The sequence below is a fragment of the Megalobrama amblycephala genome, linkage group LG7 (genome assembly GCF_018812025.1).
Source record: "Megalobrama amblycephala isolate DHTTF-2021 linkage group LG7, ASM1881202v1, whole genome shotgun sequence".
In the NCBI taxonomy this organism is placed as follows: Eukaryota; Metazoa; Chordata; class Actinopteri; order Cypriniformes; family Xenocyprididae; genus Megalobrama; species Megalobrama amblycephala.
The window spans coordinates 49,297,910-49,305,441 of record NC_063050.1 but is presented as its reverse complement, the minus strand read 5'-3'; the positions used below and the strand labels follow the sequence as shown (position 1 = coordinate 49,305,441).

Below are 7,532 nucleotides of genomic sequence, written 5' to 3'. Positions count from 1 at the left end.
TCTAAACGGAGACCATCTGCTCGTGCGTGAAAATACTTGACCGTCCGCTCGTGAAGCCTATTCACAAACTGATGCGGCTGACATGCTGAGCCTCATTTAAATCATCTATCAGTCTACAGGTACACTGCGTACATCTAAACTCTTCATCTGGTCCCTTCTTGCGTCCTGTTCTTCACAATTATTTAAACAAAACGTTATATATGATTCTTAAAGGCACAGGACATTACATGAGAGTGAATAATTTAACCTTCATAAACATTTTACACTATATACTGTATTGTAACTGCGCGTGCTTAAGATCAGCACTTTATAACTGACGCACAAGTTTCTTGAAAAGACTTGCGAAAAGCGTCAAACACAAGCTTGCAGAATAGTTCTTACCTGTCAAGCGCGCGTTATTCCCCGTGTGCTGAAGAGACGCTCATGTGGAGGCATTAATTTTAAAGAAGCGCGTCGGGATACTGCGGGTCTCCACTAGCAACGGCGCGAGCCAACAAAGGCACCTGCTCGCGAGTCCTAATCCGCTTGTGCGTCTTAACGGGGCTCCGCCAGCCAGTCTCAGAGCTCTGATCCCTCACAAGCCGCTCGCTTGACTCCTGTTATTGACGTTTGCCAGTATTTCCTCTTGTGCATATGTTAAATTAGCTCTAGGGGCCGGTGGGATACAGTTTAGGTCCGCCCAGTCACTGTCATGGAATGCGACAACGTCTACCTGTACAGTAATAGTGAGGTGTCAAACATACATCAGTGTACAGAAATCTATGTTTGGTATGCTCGGAATGCCTTACCTGCTGGCTTTATTTTGTCGGCGCTGCTCATGGGTAGCCTAGTCGTTGGGGCTGTTTATCCCTTTCCCCTTCTTTTATTTGCCCGTCTCCACTGACTACACTGTAGTCTGCATGCTTCGGCGTCTGCATTCCCTCAGCCGACTACAGCCGGAAAGAGCCGAACCGAGAAATTGAAGCTCTCGCGTATTGTTTAGGCAGGGTGTATGCATGCCGTGCCATATGCCATTTTTCGTGAATTAAACCGAGGCTGTGTGGGATAGACATACAGCCTTTTGAATGGGTCGTAATTAAACTTTATTGTCAAATTGAAATGTAGACATGATTCGTCAGCCTCGTTTTCATCGCGCGCAATTTTAAAATGGCTTCTTTATACGGGCTCCAACTACATTTTTATTTTACAAATCATGTTTTCATTTATAGTCTACTGACTAAAATGAGTGTTATGAACTAACTACACCTGGTTACTCTACTAGAACATCTCAAAGAGTCTTTGAGAAAAGAAATGCACTTGAATGTAGGCTACACTTGTAGTGCACTTCAAAACTGTGCATGCATGCAGATAATGTAATAATATTTGTGAAATAAAAGGTCGCTTCAGCGCACTTTCATAACGGGTTCTCTTTTTTTTTTTTTTTTTTTTTAAATGCACTCTAATGTTAAAATAAAAGTTTTAACTTAAAGTACATTTTAAGTCATTGTGTTTTAATAATTTCTTTTGTAATGCTCTTTTGTAAAGACGTACACTTATTCTGATGTGCTGACATACTCAAGCACATGTGCATGAATAATGTTGTTATTTATTTAAAAAAAAAAGCACTTTTAAGTTCAACTAATATACTTTTAATTAGAAACAACATGCCCGGTTTCACAGACAAGACTTAAGTCCAGTCCCAGACTAAAATGCATGTTTGAGCTGAAATCAGATATCAAATACACCGATCAGGCATAAAATTATGACCACCGTTCCTAATATTGTGTTGGTCCCCTTTTGCTGCCAAAACAGCCCTGACCCGTTGAGGCATGGACTCCTCTAGACCCCTGAAGGTGTGCTGTGGTATCTGCACCAAGATGTTAGCAGCAGATCCTTTAAGTCCTGTAAGTTGCGAGGTGGATCCTCCATGGATCTGACTTGTTTGTTCAGCACATCCCACAGATGCTCCATTGGATTGAGATCTGGGGAATTTGGAGTCAACACCTCAAACTCGTTGTTGTGCTCCTCGAACCATTCCTGAAGCATTTTTGCTTTGTGGCAGGAGCATTATCTTGCTGAAAGAGGACACAGCCACCAGGGAATATCGTTTCCATGAAAGGGTGTACATGGTCTGCAACAATACTTAGGTAGGTGGTACGTGTCAAAGTAACATCCACATGGATGGCAGGACCCAAGGTTTCTCAGCAGAACATTGCCCAAAGCATCACACTGTCTCCGCCGGCTTGCCTTCTTCCCATAGTTCATCCTGGTGCCATGTGTTCTCCAGGTAAGCGACGCACACGCACCCGGCCATCCACATGATTCATCAGTCCAGGCCACCTTCTTCCAATGCTCCGTGGTCCAGTTCTGATGCTCACGTGTCCACTGTTGGCGCTTTCAGCAGTGGATAGGGGTCAGCATGACTGGTCTGCAGCTATGCAGCTCCATACACAACAAACTGTGATGCATTTTGACACCTTTCTATCAGAACCAGCATTAACTTCTTGAGCAATTTGAGCTACAGTAGCTCATCTGTTGGATCGGCCCACACAGGCCAGCCATCAATGATCCCTGGCCGCCCATGACCCTGTCACCGGTTCACCACTGTTCCTTCCTTGGAGCACTTTTGATAGATACTGACCACTGCAGACCGGGAACACCCCACAAGAGCTGCAGTTTTGGAGATGCTCTGATCCAGTTGTCTATCCATCACAATTTGGCCCTTGTCAAACTCACTCAAATCTTTACTGCCCATTTTTCCAGCTTCTCACACATCAACTTTGAGGACAAAATGTTCACTTGCTGCCTAATATATCCACCCACTAACAGGTGCCGTGATGAACAGATAACATTCACTTCACCTGTCAGTGCTCATAATGTTATACCTGATCAGTGTAGATGTTGAGGCATTAGGACCCCCACAGACCACAGGGTGAGCAGCGCCCCCTGCTGGCCTCACCAAGACCTCTTCCAGCAGCAACCTACAGCAGATCATCTCTTCAATATGGCAATTTAAATGAAATGTGGATGATGATAACTGACAAGACGATGACAATTTTATGAGGTGATAGTATATCTCAAAGCTTATACTCTTCAGCCACACTCAAAAGTGTGTACTTTTTCTTCACAAAAAAGTACATAGTTTTAGGGCGTAGTATAAGTAGGCGAATTGGGACGCAGACCTAGTTTTTCCCAGGAGGTCTCCCATCCAATACAGACCAGGCTTAGCTTCAGTGGGCCAGTCTTGGGCTACAGGGTGATAACTTTTATTTCACATTCACAAGAGGGATTTTATACTGTACATCCACTAAAAATGCACACCAGTTGATGAAAATTCATTGCAATATTTGGATATACTTTTTTGTGTCACTGTATGTGTGCATATGCATAGCCTAGTTCAGCTCCAGTGAGCTATATTCAGATGGCTATGATCCATATTTATCTAAGCGCTGATTCTGAAAAAATAAGGAGAGAACACCCATGCTGTGAAAGAGAATACTCATTCAGAACATTTATATAAGATTATGAATGAACTCGCCTAGGCCTATTTAATATCATGATGAATGTTAGATCCATAGAATCTTTTTGGGGATTGAGTTAATGTAGGCCTATTTATTTTTATTACAATATGACAATTGTAGTTACAGTTTCTAAATTTATTTTGGCTATAATTTTTGGTTTAACAGAAACTGCAGTTAGAATAATGTACAATGGTTAAAGAATGGATGTTATGCAAATGTTCATAAGGATGACTGGGAATAGCCATTTAATGTAATTTGGGCACTTTACTGAAAATGTCTGTTAAGAACATGGCAGATCTCTATGAATAATTCATTCCAGTGGAATGACTAATAGATTTGTAGTCTCCTGAGGGTGTAAAGTGGGGCCCTCTACTGGGACATTCAGCAGCTCAGAAAGAAGCAGACACTCATTCAAATCCCAGGACGTTTTTGGCTCAGTCACATTTGTACATTAGAAATGTCATTTTAAATCTGTATAGGTAGAATGGATTGATCCTTGACATAAAAATGAAAAATCTTTAAAAGTAGACACCTCATTTTGTACTCACCAATCTTTTAAAGCCTGTCTGAAAAACAGAATACAATCACAATGAAAACCAAACTAATGCGACATCTGGTGGCGTGGTGTTGGAACTGCTGGCTGAGATATTACAATGATCTAATACAGCTGTTTGTTGTTGTAAATTTCGAAAGATGTCATGACCAATAAAACATTATTTAAAGGGATAGTTCACCCAAAAATAAAAATTATTTAATGATTTACTCACCCTCAAGCCATCCGTGTATATGACTATATTCTTTCAACGAATACAATTGGAGATATATTTAAAAATATCCTTAGTCCTCCAAGGGTTATAATGGTTGTGAATGGCTGCCCAAATTTTTAAGACAAAAAAATTCACCCATCCATGAAAAAAATTAATCCATGCGACTCCAGGGGGTTGATAAAGGCCTTCTGAAGCTAATCAATTTGTTTTCTGTAAGACAAATATCCTTATTTAAAACTTTATAAAGTAAATAACAAGCTTCTGGCGCGACAGCCATATGCATTCAACGTACATCCAAAAAGCGCCAACTTCCACAATGTAGTACACAATGACATGACGTACTACGCGTACTAAAATACCATTTTGTGGATCTTTAATGTGTCATTAAGCGGCTTATGAACCGATGAACCGAGGAATAAGGGTCTTATCTAGAGAAACCAAAATAAATAAAATATTATATAAGTTTTAACAATAAATGGTCATCTTGAACTAGCTCTCTTCTTCTTCTTCTTCTTCTCTATTAGAATTCCGGCAGTGTAGACGCTGCTAAGTGTATTACTGCCCTCCACAGGTTAAAGTTTGAACTAATTGTTATATACTTGCACTAGCATATTGTATATGACAATTTAGTTCAAACTTTGACCTGTGGAGGGCAGTAATACACTTAGCAGTGTCTACACTGCCGTAATTCAAATAGTGAAGAAGAAGAGAGCTAGTTCAAGATGAGCATTTATGGTTAAAATGTATAAAATTTTAATTTTTTTTTAGAAAATGAGTGATCGTTTCTCTAGATAAGACCATTATTTCTCATCTGGGATCGTGTAGAACGCTTTGAAACTGCAATGAAACTGTAATTTTGACCTTCAACCGTTTGGGCTCCATTGAAGTCCACTATATGGAGAAAAATCCTGGAATGTTTTCATCAGAAACCTTAATTTCTTTTTGACTGAAGACAGAAAGACATGAACATCTTGTGAGTAAATTATCAGGAAATTTTAATTTGAAAATGAACTAATACTTTAATCCTTTACCTGGCTTTGTCGGACAAAATGGCGGATGCGGCGTTATTGTTAGATCGCCTGTCAATCAAACTCAGACCCTTCTCACAGACTGTGATGACGCATTTTAACGGTCATCAATATCATAAATCTGACAATTTTTTGTATATTTTCATTTAAAAACATTTATAACACTATACATTGTATTATATTACCTTTGCATCAAGTTACAAAAACTAATTAATGCATGTGACAGTAAAAATTCATCTTTTTCTCATCTGACTAATTGCTCTCTATTTTTTTCCTCTTTATGAAAGTTGTGAAAACACAATTGTGGTGTTTTTCTTTTGCTATTTGTGCAAATGGAAACACAAAAATATATTTAATAAATATATATTTTATAGACAGTAAAAAATATTATTTTTTTCAGTAAATAAAGTATAGGTTATTATAAACAATGTATTACATGAATTAATAATCTGGTTCAAAATGGTGTTTATTCTTCGTATTTATTGATCAACCCACAGACATACAAAATGCATAGAATGCAGGACTGAAATAATGATTCAGAGAGAAGGAAGTTTCCTTAATAAAAAGCATTGGTATGAAATAGCATGGTCTTAATACAAATACAAAACCTGGAGCAATACAAACAATGCAGAAAAATCACAATCACAAATACCTTCATGTGAAAGGTTCAAAAGACATTTATTTTTATGCAGAATGGCCAACAACACAAAGCCTTGAACTGTTCTGAAACACACCCAAACTAGAAAAGGCACAAATGATATTTACAGTGAGGTCAGGGTTAGGTTTCAAGTTAAAATAGAGGATTCACTCATTTTACTGAATTAATATTTCATAATTCTCCCCAACATTAAGGACCGTTCGGCAGCCTGATGTATGTGAAGTTTGGTGAACCGACTACACCAAATTCTACATTATTTAAGAAAGTTTTTTTCTGGGCAAAATAGCATTAAATTAGTCTTTTATGACTTGTATTGTAGTGCATTTTCGTTTGGCTTTGAGTCAAGGGTAAACTAAGCTTTCCATCATTTCAACATGTAAAAATACCAATTAATTACTGCATTCATCTGCCATCCAGCATATTCTAGTGACTCAAAAGTGAGAGGAAGGAGACTTTACATTCAGTATGCACTCGCTAATAAGTTATGTGTTGTTTTCATTCAAGGTCAAAGGAAATCTAAATGTGTATAATCTCAGGCTGAGTGGCAGTGAAAGCTGTATGATGGATGTAAACTGTCTGCTCCTTCATATTGAATCACCTAAAATACTCCCAAGTAAACACATTTGTCATTAAGTAGAATACACCAAACAAAGATATTAAAAAAGCAGTCAACAATGGCAAAAACAGAGAACACTTAATACAACAGAATAACAAAAGTCATTAACACAATTTGAAATTATTTAGAAACTCATTCTACCATTGGGTTCTATAATACTTGCAAAACTGAACATTATAGGCAACAGCTTCTGTAACATCAACACTTACTGGGTTATTAAAAGGATCCTTAGGGTCTTATGTATCTACAGAAAATTATATTGTCAATGCAACTCGGTAAAGCAAAAAAATGAGGGCAGAAGCAATTTCAAGTCACAAACAGCCCTTACTATCAACTAAAACCCTTAAGGGAGCCAAAACGTACCTGACAGACTGTTGCAAGGTCACCGTGATTTTGCCAAGTAAGGCATGTTCCTGGGTCAACATATTTAGTTGATATTCCTGTCCGAACATTTAGCCCTAACCCTATCCCTACCCTCAAAATCAGAGGGAAATGATAGGTGAATAACACTGGCATAGAAGCATGTATTGTCATTATACTGTAATTTCTAACTTCGATACGATACAGTGAGTGATTTTATTTATGCTTTTTGATAAACATGACAGACAGCAGCACGTTTATTAGGCTGCTGTCACTTTAAAGGTGCCATCAAACGTTTTTTTACAAGATCACCAAAGTCTAAGGTGTTCCCTGAATGTGTCTGTGAAGCTTCAGCTCAAAATACCCCATAGATTTTTTTTAATTAATTTTTTTAACTGCCTTTTTGGGGCATCATTAAATATGAGCCAATTTATGCTGTGCGGCCCCTTTAAATCTTGTGCTCTCCGCCCACGGAGCTCACGCTTGCCTTAAACAGTTCATAAAGTTTACACAGCTAATATAACCCTCAAATGGATCTTTACAAAGTGTTCGTCATGCATGCAGCATGCATGCGTCGGATTGTGAGTACTGTATACTGTTATA

General features: G+C 38.4%; 1 protein-coding gene across 4 annotated transcripts in view; it reads right to left on the bottom strand.

Annotated features, from left to right (window-relative positions):
* Positions 1–1,032, bottom strand: part of radil (Ras association and DIL domains) — a 28,666-nt gene extending 27,634 nt beyond the window's left edge. For 2 of the 4 annotated variants that reach the window (XM_048197961.1, XM_048197963.1), the window contains exons 1-2: positions 789–1,031; positions 382–712 (exon numbers count right to left, since the gene is read on the bottom strand). The gene's annotated coding sequence lies outside the window, so the exon portion shown is untranslated. Of the gene's footprint in view, positions 1–381; positions 713–788 lie in introns of all 4 variants that reach the window. The other 2 variants (XM_048197962.1, XM_048197964.1) reach the window with 2 other exon arrangements.
* Between the last annotated feature and the right edge of the window lie 6,500 nt (positions 1,033–7,532).